The sequence below is a fragment of the Lichenostomus cassidix genome, chromosome 1Aa (assembly GCF_008360975.1).
Source record: "Lichenostomus cassidix isolate B80296 chromosome 1Aa, HeHo_3.0, whole genome shotgun sequence".
Taxonomy (NCBI): Eukaryota; Metazoa; Chordata; class Aves; order Passeriformes; family Meliphagidae; genus Lichenostomus; species Lichenostomus cassidix.
Genome location: NC_139480.1, coordinates 18284972 through 18310004, shown reverse-complemented (window position 1 = coordinate 18310004; position 25033 = coordinate 18284972). Strand labels below are relative to the sequence as shown.

Here is a 25033-nt window from a genome sequence, read left to right as displayed (position 1 = left end):
TTCCAGAGAAGAAAATTCAAAAAGTCATGTTTCCATCAAGCATTTCCATGCCTTTGTATCTGTCTATAGAGAAGGCTGTGATGACATATTGGGCTCCAGATTGTGCTATTCCTGTGTACATTATTCTGAGTCTGACTGACTCAGAATACCTGTTAGGATGTGTGGTCTGGCCTGCAATTCCTTTCCTTGAAAACTAAGAAATTGGTATGAAAATTGCTTCATTTCCAAGTCTTCCCCTGACATGGAACTGACCTGTTATTTGCTGTTGCAACATATATACCATCTATGCTTTCATTTCCTTCCCAACAATTTGTATATGTTCGGAATTCATCTTCATTATGCATTTCTTACTACACACACTGATTTATACCACTTTAGTTTTAATGTTTGTACAGGGATATTTGCAATGCAATTTTTTAATATTAGAAATTAAACCATTAACAGATTTAATTACTGGAGTTATATCTGTAGGCTGGAGTCTTTGTTTCTGGAAAATCAATGATTTAATAGGTTGGCACTATTGTTATGGCTAAAGACTATGAGTTTAGGCAACATAGTAATTTATTAAATAGATATAATTGGAGAAAACATTACAGATGAACAATTATTCTTTAAAATTGTACTAAAATATTTTCAAGTCTCACACTTTGTTCGTAGTTTTTTTAAAAGCCCACAGTTTCCCATGTGACAGTAGAAGGCTGATCTTCTGAAGCTTGCATTTTTGGTTTTTACCAGTACACAATGTAAATGAAAACCATTGCTTTTCACAGGATTTGTACACCTTTCAACCCAAATAACAGAATCTAAGGGCTAGCTACTTAGACTAGACACAATAAAATGTTACATCCATCACTTCTCTGTACTCTGCTTTTCCAGATTATCAAACATGACAAGGAAGAGCTATTTTAGATCAGAGATGCTTAGTTAAGAGAGCAAACTCCTTTCATGAACACTACAAACAAGTCTAACCCATATTTTTTTCCAAGTGGTTAACAAAGAGCAGAATATGCACAGGACCTTGATTAAGGGTAGCAGTTGTCCTCATGGGAAAAAGGATCTGTAGGAAGAGTCCTTAAAACCAGGTGATAATAAAGGAAAAATAATTTCAAGCACATCATAGGATAAAGGGGCTTTTGTGTGTTTGTATGTATAAGAGAAGACACGTGTTTTAGAGGAAAGAGAAGTCTAAAAGCCAAAAAGGCAAAACCACTCTGTTTTTGGAGGCCAAGTAATATCAGGAAGATTTTCTAAATTGTTCTCTGTGAGTTAGGTTTTACAGAAATGGTTGGTCAGTACAAAGTAGAATACTGGTGAAGTGAATGAATGCTGCAAAAAGAAGGAGTAAGCAAAGGAGCACCACTAAAGAAAAGGAGTGTTTTTGCATAATTTTAGCACACCTATTGACATTGTAATATTTCTTGAGCAAGGGAGGTTAATTCAGGACAATTTAACAGCATTTGATTTCTTAGATGTACTTAGTGGCATACCTACGCAATCAGTTTCTTCTCTGGTAAAGCCCTTCCCTGCTCCCTCTGACACCAGGACAGTCTTGCACAAAATAACTGTCCTGGCTTCAGCTGGGATAGAGCTCATTTTAGTAGCTGGTACAGTGCTGTGTTTGGGATTCAGCATAAGGATAATGTTGATAGGACGTTGATGTTTTGGCTGTTGCTGAGTAGGGCTGATGATACATCAAGGCGTTTCAGTGTTCCATGCTCTGCCAGTGCACAGGAAGCTAGGAGGGAGCATGGCCAGGACAGGTGACCCAACCTGGCCAAAGAGATGTTCCATACCACAGAACACCATAAACAGTATATAAACTGCTGGAGCAACTGTGTTGTGCATCACTCATTTCTCTTGGGTTTTATTGCCATCTCTCTTTTTCATTGTAATTATTATCACTATTATCATTATTAGCATATACTTTTAAATTTAAACTGTTGTTATCTCAAGCCAAAAATTTACTTTCCTGCCACCCCCACCCAGTTCTCTTTTCAACAGGGGAGGACAGTAAGGAGTGAGTGAGTGGTTGCATGATATTTAGTTGCTGACTGTGGCTCAACCATGACAACAAATTTTTGACATAGTTTGACATAACAAAACTTGTGTTGTTTTGGATACTTATGGGTCAAAATCATTAACTTGCTCTTGACTTTAAACACACTTGTCAAAAAAGAACCCAAAACCCAATTAAAATTAACCCATGTCATCCAGGTCAGTGTAGAGATGTGTAGAATTTTCTCTGGTAATGTAGAATGATTTCTTAAAATAACCTTGCCAAGGAAGGAAACACTTTCTATAAATAATTCTTAAGAGCAAAGTTACACGAGACAGCTAAGTCAATCACTACGAAAAGGAAAGGTCCTGCTCTTCTTCTCTTTTCATTTTCTTTCCTGTTTTTTTTTCTTTTTTTGCTTGACCAATTTGGCTCGGTACAGCACTATACGCTTTTATTCCAGAGTGTGAGAAGAGGGTTTTTTTACTGTTTTTATAACAAATCCCCTCATTCAGCTCCAGAGACCATATAAGGGTAGAAGAATAGTGGACTGCTGAAAGGAGAGGTGAAGACACCTGCCCTACATTTCCTATGGCTGCACCCTATGTCTATGGATATCACTGATATCTACTGGCAGTGCTGTGTGGATCTGACACCTTGTATGTAATAAACCTTTGAACCCACTTACTTGAACAATCAATTATAAACATCTCTACTCCCCACCACATCACACATCCTCTAGAACATCTGAATATCAGCAATGTAATCCTTCTACATTCTCCCTTTTAGTGAGAAAAAATGTCTGATCCCCTCATTATACTATTTGTTTTGATGAAAGACATGAAAATATGTCCTTCGTTATGTGATCTCATCCTGTTAATCACAGAAATCTTTCCAACTCGTTCTTTAGGATACACCACTTAAATAATTAGCATTCTAGGGAACAGAGAAAGATGGTACTTTGGCAGGAGATTACTAGTATGACAGAAAAGTGCAGACCTCAGTTGAGAAAATGGTAAGGTGGAGCAGAATGAAGAGCTCTGGCATATATTTTCAAAAGTTTTTCACACTTTTTTTTTTGCAATTTCAGTAAATAGCATTTTGAAATTAATTTGTATGAAATAATGTTGCTTTTTTCCCTGTAGGCTGACAGAACCACCTAGAACTTGATCTGACTCTCATGCAAAACCATTATTAACTTTAATTGGTGATGGAAACTGATTATAGATTTTGTCTTAATGCTGACACATCCAATTACTTATAGAAGAGACAGACTTTACAGACCCCTGAACTTGAGTCTATGTTTACAGATTATGAGAAACAAGGATATGAGAGAATCTTTTTCTTATAAGAGGATTAAAAGTTAAAGCTGGCAAGGACAAATGGGAAACAGACATTTGAAGAAGATGGGAGAGAGGAAAGAAAATATATTCCAAGGGTGTGGTTTCATCACTGAATTAAGGAGCTATAAAACTGTGCTGTTGCCACAAATAGTGTTCCTCCTCCCTTCCTGAGATCCTGCACTTGTACATCTACCAAGTCAGATCAGTTCTCTGACTCAGGTGAAAAACAAGGGATTTATTTATCTGCAGCCAGCTCTTTGCTACTTTGACTCACTGAGAAGCCATACAAACTCTGTACTGATGCAAGTGATGATTGTGAAAACTACCCTAAGGGAATATGATGGAGTTTCAGAAGATCAGAAACTCTTGACATTATTGTCCAATGCAAACAAATAGTGTTCCTCTCAGGAAATGACCAGTTTGTTTCTCTGAGGTTTATAATCTCATCTAACTAATTGTAGTGATTTTAATTTCTTCTCTCACTTTTGAAAAATCTACATTGTGATTTGTTTTAATAGCTAGTTTATAAACCATATTTATTATTTTAAAGGGTTTTGTTTTGCTTTCCCACCTGCTGCTCATAGTTTACCAATTCTGAATAATGCAGAAGACACTCAATTAACAATCTGAGATATTTGTTCACACCCTCACCTTTCTTTATTAAGATCCTGCGATGTACTGGAATTTGTCTCATTTGGCAAGTGTCACTCACAGTGGCAGCCACAGAACAATTTTGCCAGCCTAGAGGAACCATGTGCAGGAGAAAGATGCCATACGTGTTGCTATGCTACTGACCTTCACAGAGCCAGCATAACACCTTTAAAAACCTTTGAAACTTCCCAGTGTATTAATGCCCATGAACTGAAACAACACGAAAATTCCTTAATGGCCAATTTAAATTAAAAAAAATAGTCTATAATTACATTAATTAGTAATTTTCACCAGGCTTCTGGCAGCTTTAATTAATTATGGATGCCAATAAATTCAATGAGCTATTAGGGATGTCAATGACTAACCCAGTTAAAGAATGCTTTATATGTTTGCCTATTTTTTTCTTTTTTAGTTTGACCACCTTCTTCATTCTGTCCTGCACAAAGCACTTGTGGTGAAAAAGGCTTTGATAAAAGTATTTACTATTGGCTAAATGCTCTTGCTTAGATACTAACTTATGTGGGGAAATGGAATAAATCAATCCTACAGCCACAGGGTAATGACAGAGAAAGTAGACTGAATAAATTTCCCAGATAACTAGGAGTCATGGAAGATGGTGTCTCAAGACGACCTTCACAGCAACTAAGCAAGTTCATGAAACAGAGGCTGTCAAGCTCCTATCTTGAAGACTCTTTATGGATTAAGATATCCTTAATATAATCAACTTTACAAATTCAGATACTACCTTTCTCTGTGTAATATGCTACTACACTTGTAAATTAGCTTCTTACAAAAACTTTGCTTACTTTTCTCTTACATGTCTTTATTCAAGAAATTCTTCAGCTTTCTTCTCTCTATCTGAGACTATGAAGAGCTTTTAAGTGTGACTAAATATTTAAGGTTAACATAAGTGTTTCACCACTGTTGTGACTTGAAAAACCCAGAGGATCAGATTCCAGAGCTCCACTCACAAGTCCATTCTGTTAAAAATTCATTTGTCTGAAATTTTCTCATCTCTGAACATTTTAATCTGGTAGTGTCTTAAATCTTGAGGCACTCAGACTAGTATGGATACTCAAAGTCCTAATGTGCTTATATAGGTACAGTCACTTCTGGCATATCCAATTTACTTTCTCTTGGCCATAGAATACAATAGAAACTCAAACCAATCCAGAGACTTGGAAGCACCTCTTTGGCCCCTATGCCTCTAGACTTTCTACTGCTTTTTTGTTTTCCCCTCTAAGTGTGCCTCAGTGGTTTTTTTTTTCTCTCAATCCCAAAAAATTTTTGATCTGGAAACACTACAGAGACTTCATTTTTTAATATGAGAGTGAGTTTACAAAGTAGATTTAGTTTGTCATTATAGAAACAAACAGTTCTTTAACAGAGTCTGACAGTGCAGTTGTTATTTCATAGTTACGTAGCTGTGAAATATTCAAAAACTAAGAACAAGAAGCTCCAGTACAGCTTAAGCATATACTGTTTCACTCTGTTCATTAGCACAGTGAAATGCCAAAAAAACTGGCATCACAAGGCAGTATTATCCTTCCAAGGGCATAGCTGCAGAGCAACAGTATGCAAATAGTAAAAGAAAAATAAGTTTGTTTTAATTAGCACAACATGGGCTGCAAATATCATTAATGAATTATATTTGCTTATTCAAACTTACAGCATGACAGGAACTTATTGAAACTTGTTTTAAATTCTGCACCGAATTCCCAAATACCTGCTCCTAGGCCAGAGGGAAAAAGAAAAACTTGTAGTAGTCATTTCAGGATAAGACTGGTGGACAGTCCAGTGTTTTGTCCTCTTGATTCACCCCTTCCATCTTGACTCTGTGAAGGTCTGTGCTAAGCTGTTGCCCTGCCCCAACATGTAATTATCCCAATGGAAGGTTTCTAAGCAAAACATACTGATAAGAGACAACTGATATACATAAATCCCTGAATGATCACACAATGCAGCATCATGCAGCAATATTTGAGGCAATTTCAGATGATCCATCATGGTTTTTTGGCACAGGGTAGGTGCAAAAGCAGTAGAGACTTTAAATTTGAAGATGTAACTGAGCTAAAGAGCAGGGACTTTAATTTGTTTCAGCCTAAAAGTCCTCATCAAACCACAAACTCTTCAATAGCAAAGAAAAATAAATGGGACTTGTCCAACTGGATAAGCTAAACTTATAAGACAAGTAAGTCATCTGGAGTACACCAAAATAAATACAGCCTAATTTGCTACTGGGTTTTTTTTTTGTTTGTTTGTTTTTGCCACTTACAGTTGGCAGTGATCTGATTGGAGATGTTTTCCCATGGGAGGATATAATCTGAGTCTCTCTGCCACCCTCATATTCTGCCATACATAAGAAATGGAGAACTCACCCTTTTCCTCTGCTAGAAGAAATCTACATACTCTTTCTTGCCTTTTCTCATCTGTCTATTTTGCTAATATTTGGAAATATGATGTTGTCTTCAAGATTCCTACCGCTCTGTCAAATTGACTTAAGTCAGTTATCATTTAAAGGGATTTATTTTGTTTGAATTTAGGGGGAGCGGGGAGATTAATGGGGAGGAGGAGAGAGACAAATATATTTACTTAAGTATATATTTGCCTAAGCTGCATCTTCTCAGTACTTAGGACATAGCTTTGTTTTCTAAAAAAATGTGCTCATGCTCTGAAAGTTCATGATAGTTTTTAGATAGTGAGCATGACATCAGTGCATACAAGCAACTAAGTAGTCAGCAAGTCACATCTAAATATTAAGGCATTTCTAAAACGCCTAGTTATTATGATAATGAGTTCCAACGTATGAGTATAGGTAAATAAGCATAAGTGGACGTGATAGTACATCTCAAGCTGAGCTGTTCAATTATAGTCCTGTAACATCAGAGGAAAAATGTTACAGACAAACATTCACACCAGAAACAAGGGAAGCCAGAAATTTATTGCCAGTCAGAAAACTAATCAGAACTGAAGCAAGCAAAAAGTTTGATAAACCTAAATTCAGGCCTAATTTAACATAGCAGACCTACTGAGTTTGACAATGCAACACAAATTAAGTCCTTTGATAATTCTTAGAAGTTCTACTTGTTGGTGTGAAATACATAAAGAATAAAAAATGTCTGTGACATTCAGTTATCTTAATGAAGCAGATAATTCAGCTCCATCTATTTTTTTTATTATTTTTGCTTGTACCCTGAAATAAAAAACAGATTGATGATTTAGGGAAAATGATTCAGAGTCAAATTTAGTCTATAGCAAGGGGATCATAGCAAAACAGAATCATACATTTCATTGATTATAACCCAGGACCCCAGCAACTTGATATGAGCAAGGCCTCTAAAAACTGGAAAACAAAGAACAACCTCCATAATTATCAAGTCACTTATCTGTGATTCCTGAAAACAATCAGTGAATTCCATACCCACAAAAGGCAATTTAGCACTCACACATAAGATTTGACTGGTTACATCACGGTACTTTTGCTTCACTCTACAGTTAAACTTGTCATAAACATTCTTACTTTCTCACTGTATGCACTGAATGGAACTGAGGAAGCATTTCAATTAATAATAATGATGAGTAATAAGCTATAGCTTATTTTCCCAGGTCATTTACCTCTTTTATGTGGTGATGTGGAAGAATTTTAATTTTTTCACTGTCATTACCAAGACAACAACAACAGAAGCACAGTAAGAAACTTCTCTGTATAATCAATCTGATGTTTTAATATGCTTGGGTTGGCACATTTGACTCCAATGTAACCTTGAAATAAAACCAAAGCTGTATGATATAGGGTTTGAATATTTCAGTCTGATTGAGGCTGAAGCTCTGAGATTTTTTATATACCAGAAAGTCTACAATGTATCCTAAAAATTATACATCATATAATAGTTTTAAAAGCAGCATATTTATTTAAGAAATGGTTTAATGGATAGCAAAAGTAAGCAAATTCTGAAAAGTTGTTTAGGTAGCTAGCCCTATTATAAGAATTTAAGGCCAGTCTAAGGAGCCTGATGGGATTCATCCCAGGGTACTGAGAGAGTTGTGTGAGGATACTGTGAGAATTTTCTCAATTATTTATCAATGGTACTAGAGATCTGCAGAGATCTCAGTCAACTGGAAGCTAGTAAATGTTATTCAGACTTTAAAAAGGGCAAGAACAATGATGGTAGTAATTATAGGCCTGCCAGTCTTACTTTGGTGCCTGGTAAAATTATAGAGAAGATTAATCTGTAAGTTATTGAAAAATGCTTGAAAGAAAATGCAGTCATCTGTCAAAGTGGATGTGGGTTCATGCAGGGAAAGTGAAGCCTTACTGAGTATCCTATTATGACAAAGTTACCTGCCTCATGGATGGAGGCAGTATAGTGGATGTGTTGTTAAATGTTGGGTTATTTTCATTTTAACAAAGCTTTTGACATCGTCTCTCACAGTATCCTCCAAGACAAAATGCCCAGCACATAGATAGACATATACACATTGCAATGAGTGAACAACTGCTGAAGGGTTGGGCTAAAAGAGTTTGTAGTAAATGGAGTAATATCTGGTTGATAGCCAGATATTTGTGGGATTCCACATGACTCAATTTTAAGGGCCCCATTTATTCTCTTCAATATTTTTACCAATGACCTGGACAGGGGAGTTGAGTGTGCACTAAGTTTGCCAACAGTATAAAATGTGGATAAGCTGTTGATTACCTTCAAGGTAGAGAGGCGTTACAGAGAGATCTTGATGGACCAGAGCCCTGGGCAGGCACCAACCATACGACATTCAACAAGGGCACATACCAGATTTGCAGTTGGAACAATATGATCCTGGATATATACATAGAACGGGGGGACAAGGGGCTGGAGTGCAGAAAGGAGTACAGGGGTTTTGGTTGGCAGCAAACTCAATATGAGTTAACAATGTTGCCTGGCAGACAAAAAGTCCAATCATAACCTGGAGTACATGAAGTACAGTGTAGCTAGGCAGTGGAAAGGAGTGATTATCACACAAATTCAGTGTTGGTGCAGCCTCAATTCACGCCCTGACCTGCAGTTTTGAGCACCACAATATAAGAATGTGTCCAGTGGGGAGCAACAAAGATCATGAAAGGACTAGAGAGCAAGAGTCAGGAGGATTGGATGAGGATATTTAGTCTGTTCAGCTTGGAATAGAAGAGACTGAGATGTGACTTCATTGCTGTCTACAGCTTCACAATGAAGGTGAGTAGAGAACCAAGTGCTAATCTTTTATCTCTGGTGTCTGTTGAGGGATGAGAGAGAATGGCTTAAAAAGCTATGTTATGGGGATACATGTATTCACACTGGATATTAAGAATATGCAATTCACTGAGAAGGTGGGTCAACCATTAAAACAATCTCCCCAGCTTAGAGTCCATGGCCTAAAGTCTGTTGGTGTTCAATATATGTATGTACAATATTCTTTGATATGTGTTTTTACTTCTAGGTTTTATGTTGTGGAATCAGGAGTTGGACTTGATGATCTTCTTCAGTCCCTTCCAAATCAGGATAATCTATGATTCTCTTATTTTAATGGAATCCACACACTTCAGGAGTTGGTCCTTAGCAATTTTTAATTGTCTGACTTTTCTTAGCAGATTGTGTGTTCTTGGATGCTGCTGATGTGGGAAAGACTGCGTAGATTTTCTGATTCCACTAGGGAAAGAAATCTTACTGTAAATATGCCATCTTCATGAAAGAAGGATTGAGATAGACGATGAAATACAAAAGACCAAGATCTTGATCTGGAAAGGGGGTGCATTTTCTTTCTAATAGGCTGATAGAAAAAAAAGAACAACCTCATTTCCTGGTGAAAGCAGCATTAAAAACATGGACATAGGAAAGAGATTAATCTAGATTGCAACTCCTTCTGACTGGTAATGTGGATTTTTTAATTGGTCAGTTTCATTTACAGGATTATTACTTATTTACAAGGATTAAACTCTTCCCACATGATGCATTTAATGGGACAAGGAAAGTTCATTAATGCATCATTACCCACATCCCAGGAAATTATATTTCTTATGCTCTATTACAGAGTCAAAATTTTTTTAGTCAGTGATGGCAGGAATCTTGAAAAGTCTTGCTCAGTTGCAGGTAGCAGACACTCAAATAACACAAGACTCATCTAGTCCAAGTTTTCACCAGTATGGCACATTAAATACTCCAGCAAAATGTCCAGACAAAATTTATATGTTAGAGAAAAGTGGAACATCCCAAACTTCTCTCTCAAGAGTCAGTTTCACACCCCAAGAGATGGCAGAGACTTGAAACACACAATTTACAACACAGGAGTTCTGACATGTACTCAACTCAATCCAGTAACTTTCCAGAAATTTGCTTGCAGTTTTTACTTTAGTTCAGGCCCATTTTTCATTGCTTCTTTATGTTAAATAATCTTTATTTTGTCACGGGTTTTGCATAATTTAAATATACATAGACTCTTTCCATGTTTCATCTTGATTATGATTTAAACTTGCTAAATATATTATCTGGCTCTTTCAGTCTTTCCCCTGTGTATCCTTCCCTCAGGCTTTTTTATTGTGTGACTTTTTTTGCCATTTCCTTCAAATTTGTCAATATCCCTCACCATCAGAGATATAGAACTAATTGTAATGGTTTGGGTGTATGTTCTAAACAGTTACATATCAAAGTATTATTAACTTGTTGATCTAGGTGCAATGATTTTTGTCAGAAATGGATGGCAAGGTGGTTTAAATGTTAGCCTGGGCATTAAAAGATTTGGACTTATTTATCTAAAAAACCAGACATATCATCTGTAATTTTAGGCAAATCCTTTAGAGCCAGATGCCAATGAGGTCCTTAAGGCAGACTTTCATTGTGCATTGCCAGGCAAAGCAATGACCACTGAGCAGCCCATGTGGGCTTTCCACAGCAACTTACAGAGTTCCATGCTTGAGTCCTAGCTTGGGATAAGTGTTGTATTTAGGCTAATTAACTGTGTTTCTATATTTCTAATAGATCTGTGCCAGGTGAATTAGCATAGCCACCACACTGTGTTAAGTTGGCTATTTGCTTGGTTGGTTCTTTTTCACAATGTCCAGGACCATGCTCAGTGACCATGCTTGTCTTGTATTTTAATGCTATTGCTGTCTCACTTCATCCATGTGAATCTAATGTGTCAGTGTTTGTGTGGTTTCAGAAATTAAGATGAGAATCTGATCTCCAATTAGATGCAAAGCTATACATCTATTTCTGTTACCAGCCTTGCGATTTTTACAATGCAGTGCTGTGAATAATACAAACATGACCCATCTAAAAGATTGCTGCTACAAGGTTCAGGTACTTAATAAAACCTCGACCCCTGTTCCCTAGGCATACAGTTTACCACATTCAATTCCCTGTTAAATGGGGGAGTGGGGATGAATATGGTGGCATAGGCTGTCATTCAAGATGAAATATGAAGAATAATGCATATCTGAAATCATGATCCTTTGTACAACTGCCATTCTGTTCTACATTCTATGTAGAATCCACAGTCCTGAATTCTTCTTCTTTTTCCAGGTATCTAAAAAGCCTCTCTTAAAGAAAGGTCTTTTCATAATAACAGTCAAGCAGTTAGAACTCTGAGGAAAAGAGAAACACAAGAAAGGGACCTTAACAGCATTCAACTTTAGACTTTTAAGTATGACTAAAATATGAGGCCAGTCACCTTAAGCTTCCTATATAATTATTGCAAAAAGACAAGCTCCTCCAGGGGATTATTCAGAGCAGGAATTTAACATTGAAAGACAAGTAAATTATATGCCTAAAGTTAGGAGGATTGACTAACCCTGACTAACCTTGAATAGCGGATGCAATTGCTTGGTTTGAAGAGTTCCTAGCCACCAGTCTGTCAAATGTTTACTGTGAACCCAAAACCTCCTCTGCCCCTTAAATAAAAAATCTTCATCAAATAAGAGGTGGAAGAGTACTGGTGGAGTTCATAGAACTATGTGACATGAGAATATTTTGAAGTCCAAGACCTAGACTCTTAAAGGAGATCAGGAACTATGACAATGTGGCACAGAAGCATCTGAGTCTATAAGCATTATAGCCACATTAACAACTTCATTGAAGGCAGAGTTCTGGTAGATGAAGAGGGAGGTCATCAAGATTGCAGGAACTTTAATAATGAGAGCTACACAGGTTTAGGTAACTGCTGCATTTACAGTTTTGTGACATGATTCCTTTCCTAAAGATTCTTGATTAAAGAGGTTAAGCAGTTGTAAATGTTGCTTGCTGTTAAGTTTATTTAAAATTATATTTTATTTCAGTACTTAGGAAATTAGGTCATCTTTTCTGGAATCAAATACATTTTACATGTCATATTACCTACATTCAAACCCACAATCCTACTTTGTCCTCTTTGTCCTTTTTTAATTTTTGGCTAATAAGTTCAAACTCCCTCCTGCAGTTGTGGCAAGATTGGTTTTTAGTACTAGTTAAAGAACTTAGCTAGGAAGTACTGTCCACACAGAGGTGATCAGAGTTCAGTTTTCTTGGCTGTGAAAATGTTCCCTCCATTAAATTGGTGGAGCTTAGAATAGAGACAGGGTAGGAAGCAGAGGTGGTGCCTCTCATGAATTCATTATAATAATTTCAAATCAATCTGTATTTTCTTTTAACACAGTTACTACTAGGAAAGTCCTCTATTGGTTCTAGGTACTAACCTTCCTGTATCCATAGGTTGCCTACCTATAAGATAAAAATAATAGCATATTCAAATAACTGTCTTAAAAGTATTTTCCTTGCAAAGCTAAAATATGGTTGAGAATGTTCTTGAGATTTTGAGATACCTTAAAACTATGGAATGAAGGATAATTAAGACCCTTAAAGAAATAGTAGGAAGCCTAAAACTACATGGGTTTATGTGTTGCTGTCTCTCAAACCAGAGTTAATTAACTTTCCACATTTAATTTACTTTTCACACTTTTATTGGTTTTCAAAATTATTCCTTCATGTTACTCTCTCATTTTATATATACACACAATCTCTGTGCGTACAGATGCAAACTCACTTATTTTCCTCTGTGATAAAACATAATTTCCTGAACTATTTTTTTTTTCTTTCCAGCTTACATTTCCACGGGGTCCCACCCCATTATTTTAATATGTATATCTGAAACAGATCAACAGATACTCATTTGTGAGTTTCATTAACATGACATTAATCCACTTTCCAGTTCATTAACAAAGATGTTAACTACTGCAAGACTTAACATTGATTCCTTTCCATACTATTTGCTTCTTCCCATTCAATACAATGCCATTTACCATGAATATTCATTAGCAGACCTTCAAAGCACTTCTGTAATCCACATTTTACATGTGCTGTTTGGAATCAAATTTAGAATAAGAGTATTTCGCTTGTTTGGTTCTTTCTTATGCAATACTGAAACTTGCCAAATGTCAAAGCCTTTCACATATTGCATTTGCTCTGTCTTACAGTATTTGTCCCCCTTAGATAGGGTCAATTGCGCAAAAGATGACTGTATCAGATCACAGAATCACAGAATGGTTGAGCTTGGAAGAGAGCTCTGGAGGTCATCATGTTCAACTCCCCTGCTCAAGAAAAGCCACCTAGAGCAGGTTGCCAAGAACATGTGGAGTTAGTTTCTTGGTATCCACAAGGTTGGAGACTCCACACCTTCTCTGGACAATCTGTGCCATTGCTCAGTTAGCACACAGTAAAAAAGTGTTTCCCTATGTCCAGGTAAAATCTCCCATGTTTCAATTTGTGCCCATTGCCTCTTGTACTGTCACTGGACACCACTGAAAAGAACCTGGCTCCATCTATACCTTGCCTCAGATATTTAGATACAAGGACAAGATCCCTCCTGAGCCTTCTCTAATGCAGGCTGAACAGTCCCAGCTCTCTCAGCTTTTCCTGGTGTGTAAACAGTGGTAGTGATCAGTTACTGCAACAGAGTAGCAGGCATGCATGGCCCACATTCCAGTGTGTCAGTATCTAAGGGTAGTGGATGCCTGTCTACAAAATATGTGGTATCCAGAAGTAAATGAGTGACACTGAAGACAGATAATATATTTTGGTTGAAACAAGATGCTCTGGTTACTTCTGATTTGAGAACAAGTGAAAGTATCTGCTAGAAGAACTCAAATTACTGCATTAGCAGTTCTGATTAAATTATCTCAGAGCATTTGAAAGAACAATGTTACAGTAGCTAGATTTTAAGAAGAATGTCAATCTGCTCCTGCAAAGATGCAGGGAGCTATTCTTTCTTAAAAAGACAGTCCACTTTTAAATGCAATCTCACCTCCCTATGTTATCATACTATACCAACAGTGCCTCTCTTTTCATGCAGATGTCTAGACATCTGCTAATGCTCATTGCTTTGATGACAACTTATTCCATATGTGTCCTTTCTCAAAGAAATTATACTGCCTGGAACTGGCATTTCTTGAGCTTTCTATCTTTCAGATTGTGTGGGCTCTTATTTTGAACCTACATACCCCACTCCTTGCTTCTAACCTGTGAACTGTGAAATTCAAAAGACCAGTTGTGCTCTAACTTGTCTGTTTTAGTGTTTTGATACCCTTTTTCCCTGCATGTCTCTTGCACCTGTTTCAACTATAGGACATTTCAGCTAGAGGTATCTCTCTGACAGCCCTTCCCTTCTATCTACATTGCCTTTCTCTTTTGCCATGCTTCATTCCTGGTTTATTCACTGCCTTCTCAGATCTCTTTCTTGTGGCCTCTGTGTACTAGGCCTCTCCTCATCATTTTTTGGTCTACTCCCTCCTTTGAAATGGGGGGATGGGAGGCTGGCAAGGTGCATGTTTCAGAGCAGAGCAGCTGTAAGGCTGCAAATCCTCTCACCTGCTGAGCAGCAGATGGTGCCTCCAGAGGAGCTGCTTGGACAGGACTGCAAGAGGACCTGATCCTCTTGCCACTTGCACTTGTTTTGCCCAGGTGCCTTGATGTCTGTGAAAGAACCGCTTGGGCCAAGATGGAAAAGGCTGCAGGAGAGGCAGTGCTCAGTTTGACTGGATGCACTGGGGCAGTCTGAAAATAGCAGTGTGTCTCCTGGTTACACCACTGCCCTTGTCTGCAGCTTTCTCTGTTGACTGTATTTTCAAGCAGGGCAGGTCAGGAGTTGATAAACCCCTGCTCTCCCCTTCTCTCTCCCTCAGCAAGCCAAACAAACTTGCCTACTAAGTTTATTTATAATGCAACCATTTTACAGAGGGATCTGCATTTGTTTATGCAGTGACAACAAAGATGTATAGTGAGACACTGCTCTAAAAAGGCTTTCATGAAAGCCTCTCAGCATTGTTTGATGCCCCGGAGAGGTTTCTGGTGCTAACATGACTCCAGCTCTCTGAGTAATGCTTTCCTTAACAATATTGCCAAGTGTTAATTAACAAAGAAATGAGGTAGCTCTTTGACCTGATTGTAGTTCTGCATTAGAATTCTGTTTGCAAAGTGATTTTGAATTTTAAAGAAAACAAAAAAGAGATAAATCCTCTTGTGTTTTAAAAGCACATTATAATTTTATATATTATGTATCATATCCCAAAAATGTCTTGAAAAGACAAAAAGAAAGAAAAAGACAGGTATAACTCGATGCCAATTGATACTTTTCCCTGGATATTAATTTGTGGACATTAGCCCCTTTTAATTGACCTTTAGACATATGATTAGACAGACAGTAAGCCCTGCTGACCAGTGCATATATAATTAGCAAATAGCAAGGTGAGGTAGAACTGGCTTAATCTCATTTCATCCCTGAGACTTTATCACCATTTGGCCTAGTTCCCTTTATCCAGAGATAACAGATTTATTTGGCAGTGAATTAAAGAACCAAGTAGCTTTGCATTGTAATATAGGTCAAACAAAACCAGCACATTTGCTACTGGGCTGCTTGACAAGCAAAATGCCTGGAGATTGTTGGGGGTGGGAATAAAACAGTTGCAAAGGGATGTAGAAGATTTTCAGTCTTTCAATAGTGAAAAAATTTGAAAGATTTTAATTTGACCCAGTCAGCAGGTCCAGTGACAGTTCATTGTGCCATCAAGCTGGAAATCAGAATTTAAATTCCAAACAAGCTGGCAACGACTTGGAGAAAAGTGAAGATGGGGGAGATTTGGCCACTGTCCAGGAGATTTCCCCTCATGATAGTTTTAAATAATGTCTCCTATTTGACTCAGGTGTAAAAATCTGGATGAGAAGGAAAGTGAAGCTTGTTCCAACTCCTTCAGTTTACATATGAATAGTAGCACTGGCAAGACTCGTGTGAAGAAGAAGATTATATCAGAGATCATGTTCCCCTACTCAGTTGATCTTTTCAGTAAAAACAGCCTATTTCCTCACCTACAAAATAATCCAACCATTAGGTTGTTAGATCCTTACTGGTCATTCTGATTTACCACCCAACATATTCAGTAAACAGCCTAGAACTTATTCAATAACTTCTGTGGTTTTCAAGACACCTGTGGGGTACAACATTAACTCATTTGTTAATGTTGGGGTGGGGTGTGGCATCAAATGAGTTAATACACCCCACATGTTAATGTGGGGTGCATTAACTCATTTGATGCCACACTAGGTTATTTCAGCACATGCTCAATTGCATAAAACTAAAAATATCCCAGCAACTCATAAAGCACTTAGCAGGTTTTATTAGAATTTTTGGCTATATCATTTCTTTAAAAGTGAATGGGTGCAGGTATTATTAATGAGCAGTAGATAAGGTACAGTGCTACAGCTCCCACTCTACAAGCTCTTGCAGCCTCTATTGCACCAGTGACTGTCTGTACTCAGTAATCTGTCCCAGACAAGTGTGTTGCAAGTTTTGTTCAGTTTTTCTAAATATGACACTGTGTACACACTGATCTGCAGAAGTGTGCCAAAAACTTAGGGAAAGAAGAACTGTAGGTAAAGTAGATTTGGATGACTTTTCCTTTTAATTTGATTATTAGCATGAATAAAATTACATTTCTTTCTAGTGCGGGGAGAGAGAGAAAGGAAATAATAGTATAATACTTTTGATCTGTTGCTTGGACAATCTCATTATTGGAACTTACACCAATGACCATTACAAAGAACTATCAGAAAGCATTCTGTTCCTCTCCTTTCCTCAGAATTCTTACTGGAAAGAAATCTTCAGGTTGATAAGCAATAGGCTGATCATGTGCCCAGAGCTTTGCTAGGGAGATTGGATCTTGGACATATGGCTCTTTGGAGATTAGTCCTTTACTGACTGTCATCCTGAAAACTACCTTGTGGCCCTAGTTGGACGGGATACGGTGGACCCTTCAGCGTCTTGAACATTGTCTGACACTCAGTGCTTCACATGTGTGTATGGACACTGAGCATAAATGTGGGTTTAAATTACAAGCATGAGCCATACTAATGATTCTGAGTTCCCATGGGAAAACCCTTTCCACATATCCACGTGCTCTAAAGAAAATGGTATCAGCTTCCTAAATTTTATTTCGATGGCTAAATCCTCATAGCTCTGCTGTGTCTGCACAAGTACAATAGATTCTATGGATGGAGATTTAGCAGGCCAGAAGGTGGTCTGGTGATCTCTAACTCCATTGAAGTAGCTGTGTAATGGAGTAGACAATGTTCTGCAATTGTGCCATGTGTTGTATGGAGGCTGCTTGTGGTTGCATTGAAACTCCTTCAGACTAATTTAACAGAAAAAAAAGGGGGAGAACTTAAAACTGCCTTCATGCATCTATGCATGCTTTTAATAGAGAACTAGGCTACAAAAACTGACAGAACAGGAACAGAAACAAATTTAGGATGGAACTTCAATTTGCAATCACACTATTGAGGCTGCAAAATCAGGGAAAAAAAGCTGTGAAATTCACCCTAGTCAGACAGGAGTAGTAATGTCATTTTATTAATTCAAGGCAGCTTAGTTATGTTGATGTATTTTTCTATTTCAAGCAATGATATTTAATTTTGCCAAGTCTGATGTCTTGGTGACCTCTCATATTTTAGTGTAATCTTTGCTACTATGATATTAATCAATTGAATTAAATATATGAAGATATTTTAAATTATTCTGTCAGGAAACGAAATATAAAATTATGTCAATAAAGAACATATTATTTCAGATTTTACTTCTATTGTTTCTGAGAATTGGGGAGTAAAGGAGTGTGTATAAGGAGCTTAGTGCATATTAGCTGCTGAGAAGATATTAATGATTTTATCACTAGATTTCAGAATTATATTCTTCAATCTGAATAAGCAGATAGATTTAGGTAAATAGTTTTGATACCACGCACATAATCCAAGGGGTTTAGGGAGCTTCTTACATTGCCCTGTGCAAATGCAGTATAGATGACATTCATCAAAGAGCACATGTTTAGAAAGATGACACATACATATGATAGTAATAGATCTTATTGTGGTTCTTTTTCCACCAAGTCAGACATTTCTGGTTTATATGAAAATTTCATGTAGATAAAATTAGGATTTCAAAATCCTCAGTGACTAAAGAGAATCACAGAAAACTATGCTACAGTCTGACATCCCTTAAAGAGCTAAGAAATGTGTCTGATAATCTGAATTTCTACATGCTTTCTCCTGATGTCTATCAGATAATGAATGGAACTTCTACAACAACTCAAACAAAAGTGAAATTTGAAATATGGCTTTAAGATGAAATGTCAACATAACAAGGTTAATTACATAAATACATCATCAGCCTGAAAAGAAAGACTTGACCCTTCTGAACAGCTCTCCAATTTTTAAGTTAAAATCATTTCAGACAAATTTTTCTCTCTCCCTTTTGCTAACACTCAGGTAAACAAATGAAATTTCCATGGATGATTCCAAGAAAATAATGTCAGTCCTATGGATTTTAATGATAGAAAAAAATGTATTTCATCACATAAGAACTGCCTAAATTTAGGATGGGGTTCAGCTTCCAGACGAAGAGATATAGAGCTTATCCAAACACATCATGGCTCATTGGAGATGCCTTACAGCTCCACACTGCACTTCCAGTTTCTACTCCTGTAAGTCTTTCATGAAACAGATCATGAAGCTAATTCTTGAAGTCTTTTGTAAAATGACATAGCCTCTAAAATGCCCAAGCTTTTAAGGCTGCTTTTATAGGAAAAGTTGACTATTTCTTTTACACTTTATGTATATAAAACTGAGAAGTGTACAAGTTTTAGCCTCCTATTTTGCACAGCATGAGACCAAGACAGGGATGTAATGCATCTACCCTTCTGAACCCAGAGTTTGGCCCTTTAAATCTGCTCAGGGTGCAGATGTGGACCTTCACACTCGTAGAGTGTGCACAGAGTGATCACCACTCTGCAGGGACACAGCCCCCACCCAGTGTGGTGTCCATGGTCTGCCTCCTGCCTCAGCTCCTTGCTCCTAAAACTGAAGCTCTGAGCTCTCTCCAAAACAGGGTTGGGTCTCATTAGTGCAATTTATATCTACCTTTCTTTTTCACAGGAAGTTATTCATACAAATTTATTTGCTGTGAATCACCCTCAAAATACTGTAAGTTTCTACACAATTATTCAGATGACTGATTAGAATGTTTCCTTTCATTAGGAAATAGATGTCATTTTACTTCAGTCAGGACGTGAGAGGGAAAAGGCAAAGTGATATGATATCAAGTGAGTACAATGATTTGATGAGAAATTTTGAAATTATACTGAAAGAAGGTGCAAAATACATCTTGTAATCAAATGCATTATTTAACTGGACAAGCTAAAGTTCATAAGGTCTAGAGTTTTAGAAATTTTGCATGCCCTCTTTTTGGTGTTTGGCTATCAAATCTTAAATTGCACTCTGGAAAATGTTTATTTTTTCAAAACTATATACAAAAGAATATTCACAAAATTTCTTTAGTACTGTAATGCCCTAAATTGTCCCTAAACAACAGGACTTCACAGATGGCCAAACTGTGTCCACACTACTCATGCATTTTGGTTGCAGGATGTCACTTTGGGATTTCTAGTTTCCTAGATTTCTAGATTTCTAGATTTCTAGATTTCTAGACACTTCTCTGCAGATAGCTTAATTTAAGTCTTGCCAGGGAGTTCAAAATAGAAGTAAAAATGAAAGCTTGGTTTATTTTGTCCTTTAAACAATCTCAGAAAAACATCACAAAACAAAGAGAAGCTGAGAGTTTTGATTTCAGGGTGTCAGAGGAAGGAAAATGGTTTTAGGTGTATGGTCATGTCAAATCTAAGGTACATTGTCGTTGTTGAGTGACTCTCCCTACAAGCGTTAATTGCCTCAGAACTGCGAGTGACACTTTTGTTCATGCTACTCATATGCCTATCTAGAAAAAATAAAAAAGCTATAAAAATAAAGAAAGAAAAAGGTCAAAGAATAATATGGTGCATAAACAAGGCACTCAGCTTTGCAGCACAGAAGATAATGGTTGATCTGAGTAGTTAATATTGCTCATTTTTTCCAGGTAAACCTTTACCATTTACCATCCCTTTGATTATAAAGTTCACTGATTCCAACACTACTCTTGGTTGTGCTTCTCTGCAATATGTCACATCATTTGAAGATGTTCGGCATAGATAATTAGCAGGTGACCTTTAAAGTTATCTCTAAAACTATTCTAATTTATTTTACCACAAAAAAGTAATGGCACCTGTGTAAGCCATCCATGCATCAAACCCAGTCATCTAAAGTAAATTCCAGTTCACCTTTAAGTATCAAAAATTTAAGCCTATTTACAGCTTGGATTTACTAATATTTAGAGAAAAAATATAGTTTAGCAAATCCTGTCTGAAGTTACAAATCATATAATACAATGTTTGCCTTCTAAATGTCATATTGAAGGAGGCTTCTCTGTCAGATGAGAGCACAGCATGAGGGTTAAACCCATTTTCTTAAGAATCCTTGAGAATCAAGATAGAGAAAGTGGTGAAGCAGATTCATTCTCATGTTTAAAGCACACTTGTTTTAAATGAGTGTTTGCCTTCCCTTTAAACACAACTTTTGACATGAGCAAATGTCCTGAATAATTATTTATTTGGATCACACTGTGTGGCAGGATGCTCCCCCCTCCCCCTTCTCTCTCTACCTGATCGGTCCCAAGAAATGGATGGCTCAGATTAGGTTGATAGCCTAATCAACAGCTACCTGGTGCTGGCGACTGAAAGTTCCCCTGTGGAATGTAGAGAGAATGTGAAAAAGTTTCAGTGACCACAAATACACACTTTTTTCCTATAAAAACCTCACAAATCTCAGAAAAAGGTAGGAGCTTTGTACATGGACATTGGAGCATGAAGGAAAGTTTCTCCCCAGGTGTCTGGACACAGCCCTGTGGTTACTTCCCTGGGATTGAGTGAGGAAGTCTTAATGTATTCCAGCTCCAAAATTGGATTTGGTAAAATCATTTGTTTCCTAAATCGTATTATTCCGTCTAACTTATAGGTACCTTTCTTAACTTGCATTTCAGCTAGCTCAAGCAAGCATTTCTTGCATTTTTAACTATTTTTATAGTTCAAGCAAGCTTTTACCCCATAATTGCATTTTAGCTATTATAGTGTTGCAATTATGCATTCATTGTGTGTCTATGTGTGTCAATCTGTTCTATGTTTGTATGTTTGTTATTTTCTGTGTCTAATAAATGGTATTTTTAGACTAATCGGCCAAATATCAAAGATCCTTGTGAACGGGACTAAGTCTTGGGGAACTAGCTATCTTAAGGTCTGTCAAACTGCAAAAACTCATAAAGCTCTTGTCTCCCATGCAAGACACACTGCACATGTCCTCTTCATTATTTAAGATCCACAATGTGCTGAGGAAAATAAATTTGCTTTAAATATTTGTTTTTCAGTGAGCATTTGACTTTATATATTTTTCACTTCAGCAAATTGTACTAAAAGTACAAAAATAGTGTAATAACCAGTAGTTTCTGTTAAAAATAAAAATAAAAACAATCATTGCATCAACCTGTTCTTCCTCTTTTCCTTTCATGTATATTGAAATAGCCATCATACAAATATAAATACTCAAACACGTGAACTTGTTTTTATGAACCCCAAAGAGCTTAGCAAACAGTTACATTTATTATGCCTACATCTTCATTATTAAAGACCCAAAGCGAGTCTGAATATCTTAGGCTGAAAGACATAATTTTTCATGTAAGACAGTTTACATATTTTAAAACAAGGGAAAATACAGGATGCTGTAAATCAGCACAATATTTGCTAATAAAGTTGTTTTTGTAAAGGTAGACCCTGTGCCAGAGTAGAACAAAGAAAATTAAATTGTCCATGACCCTTGTTAATGCCCCATGGATCTAATACCCTCTTCTTCTTTTGCACTTACCTAGATCTCAGATAAGAAGATGAAGCAGTTCTGTATAGCTGTGATACAAAAAGTAGAGAGATTCTCTAAGCTGTTCTGACTGCTACTGAAGATATGATACTTGTGTTATTTGGTAAGAAACAGCAAGTCCCTAAATTACTGGGAGGGCACCTCTGTTGGGTTTTGATTTCTTCAACCTTATTCATTCTGAAAGACAGATTAAAAAGACATGATTGAAATATTATCTGTGTATGCTATGAAGTACTTGCTTCACAAACACTGGAAGTTCTGATAGTTTGTGGAAAATATGAGCATATAATCCTTTACAAGAGTCGTCATAACTGAGATTTCTTGCAAAATGTAGATAATTAAGATAACTCTTTCAAGATTATGATGATGATTCTCTGTAATATCTTGGTCATGATGATATACAATAGATAGAACCACCTATCACTATTATTTTTATTAAGCTATCATCCTGCCTTATTGATCTGTTTGATAGGAGACATCCAGAAAAACAAATTTCTTGACCCTACTAACTATTAATAATGTTCTAATTGAATATGCAATATAGCTAAACACTAACAAGGTTTCTCTTGGGATGTCTTCTGAGGTTTCTCTCTCTGGGGAGAGCGGCGAGCCCAGAAACCCCACAAAAGAAGGCTGCTGCAGCAAACCTCCCGCGCAACTCCAGACCGGGTGCCGCCGGGACGCCACGGGCACGGGAGCTGATTTCACCCGAGACGGAGAAAAACAGGAGACAAGGCGATTAAGGAGATGTAGTCTCTGTGTCTCGAAATCCAGGGTTTATTGAGGAGCAGCAGGGCGGCGAGGGCGCATGGAGTCGGGACGGGTTGGAGGGAACGGGGCAAGCTGGATTCTCGAGCGCGCAGAGCGCAGAACGGAAGCAAACATGGGGTTAAGAGGGGAGTGCAGGATGGGAGGAGTTTGCATGGGAGATGCAACCGGGACACAAGGGATGCAGGATTGGCAGGGAAGCCAGGGAATGGGGAAACAAGGGGGGAGGGTACAGAACTTTGAAAACCAATAATAAACTTTGGGTAGAAGGAACAGAGTAGAACGTTCTAGTTATTAACTCCATAAGGATAAAGAGGAGGAGAAGTTCAAAAACCAATACTCTTGTTCCCTGATGCATACTGAGGAGGCTGGCTGCAAGGTGTCTTGGGGGAACATCTTTTTTTCACCCTGAGCTAAAGGTCTCTTCAGACCTAGGGGGCTTCCTCAGGTATATCAGCCTCCAAGCTCGTATGAGCTAAGGTCACTGCAACAGTCTTCAACAGATGGGCTTTAGTAAATATTAAAGAAAAATTATGTGTTGTATGTAGAGCTGATGTTTGTATGTTTAATATTCACTAGATTGTACCTACCACTTTACTGTCATAGCTGGATGGCTTGATGTAATATAAACTTGTGCAAAATAAGAAAAATTATTTCAACACAGTACCTTAAGATTTAGGTAAAGTATCTTCAAATGTTTCATACTCAGACCAATCCTCCCACTATGCCAGTGATGTCACCTTTAATTTCCTTTCAGAAAACCAACATTTCTGGTTCATGAAGTGCCAAAGACATTCTCAGTCCTAAACAAGTTCTAAAATACATGAGATCAATGTAAGCAGTAAGAATAATACCTATAAAAACAAATGAGAAGGATTTTAATGAAAACCTCTGCATATATTTCAGCATCTAAGAGCTTTCCTAGAAATTAAATTTGCAAAACAAATTCTCTATACTCAGTTTTCAGAAGAGTTAATTATCAACTAGGAGACACCAATGTCTCACCACATGCAAAATGCTAGGAAAGTTAGAAAACAACATTTATGTTTTAGATTAAATATCATAGCTCATTATAATGTGGCTATATTCTGTGGAAGTAACAATTTGCAGTGCTCTTTTTCAGCTATATAAATATCAGCTGCATTTTGCAGTTTTGGTCTTTTTCTGTTTCACAAAAATAACAAATTTTATCACAGCAATTCACAAAGATATTTGTATTTTACTCCATGCTGTAGGTCTCAACTTAAGACCTCAAGAAAAGTAGTGCCAACTCAAACCTGGAGGGCTGTTTAGTATAAAGTCTTGTATCTATAAATGAGTCTAATAACGGGTACTGAAGAGAAGCATATACAAAACAGCACAAGTACCCAGAATGGGTCTATTCCTTTTAGACTCCAGCCAGCAATGGTTTAAGAGCTTCCTGAGCTGCTGATTGCCTGCAGGCCATCATCTTTAGCTGACACCAGTGGACCTGTGTCCATAAATTAGTTTAAATTTTAATCTGAATCTTCTTGCATTTTTCATCTTATCACTTTATTTTTCACCTCACCCTGTGGCAAGAAAATTCATAATTTCATTATTAATTTTATGGAAAAAATATTTTAATTGTATTAAAATTTTCAGCGTCATTATATTTTTGGATGCACTTATTACTGAATGGGAAATGGTGAACACTTGTTTCCTATTCATTCATTTTACAGTCTCAGTCATCTTTTTACTAAGTAGAAAAACTCTAGTTTGACTTCCATTAATAAGAAAGCTTCTCATATATTTGAAAAAGAGGTTGGTTATTTTTGGTTCAGTAAATTGCTTGTCAAAATAATTTCAGCCTGACTTCCTAATAGTTTGCATTTAACTTGTTTCTTCTTCATTCACTACTTTTTTAATACTGACACCATTTATAATTTCTAAACAGTGTTCTTTTTGGTATCATCTGTTAGAGTGCCAATAAACCACCAATCATT

General features: G+C 37.1%; 1 long non-coding RNA gene across 1 annotated transcript in view; it reads right to left on the bottom strand.

The window, feature by feature from the left end:
- The window catches only part of LOC146443257 (uncharacterized), a 32171-nt gene extending 9691 nt beyond the window's left edge, over positions 1 to 22480 (bottom strand). Inside the window, exon 1 of the long non-coding RNA XR_014846501.1 lies at positions 22293 to 22480. This is a non-coding gene — a long non-coding RNA (uncharacterized LOC146443257). The remainder of the gene's footprint in view (positions 1 to 22292) is intronic.
- Positions 22481 to 25033: the final 2553 nt, after the last annotated feature.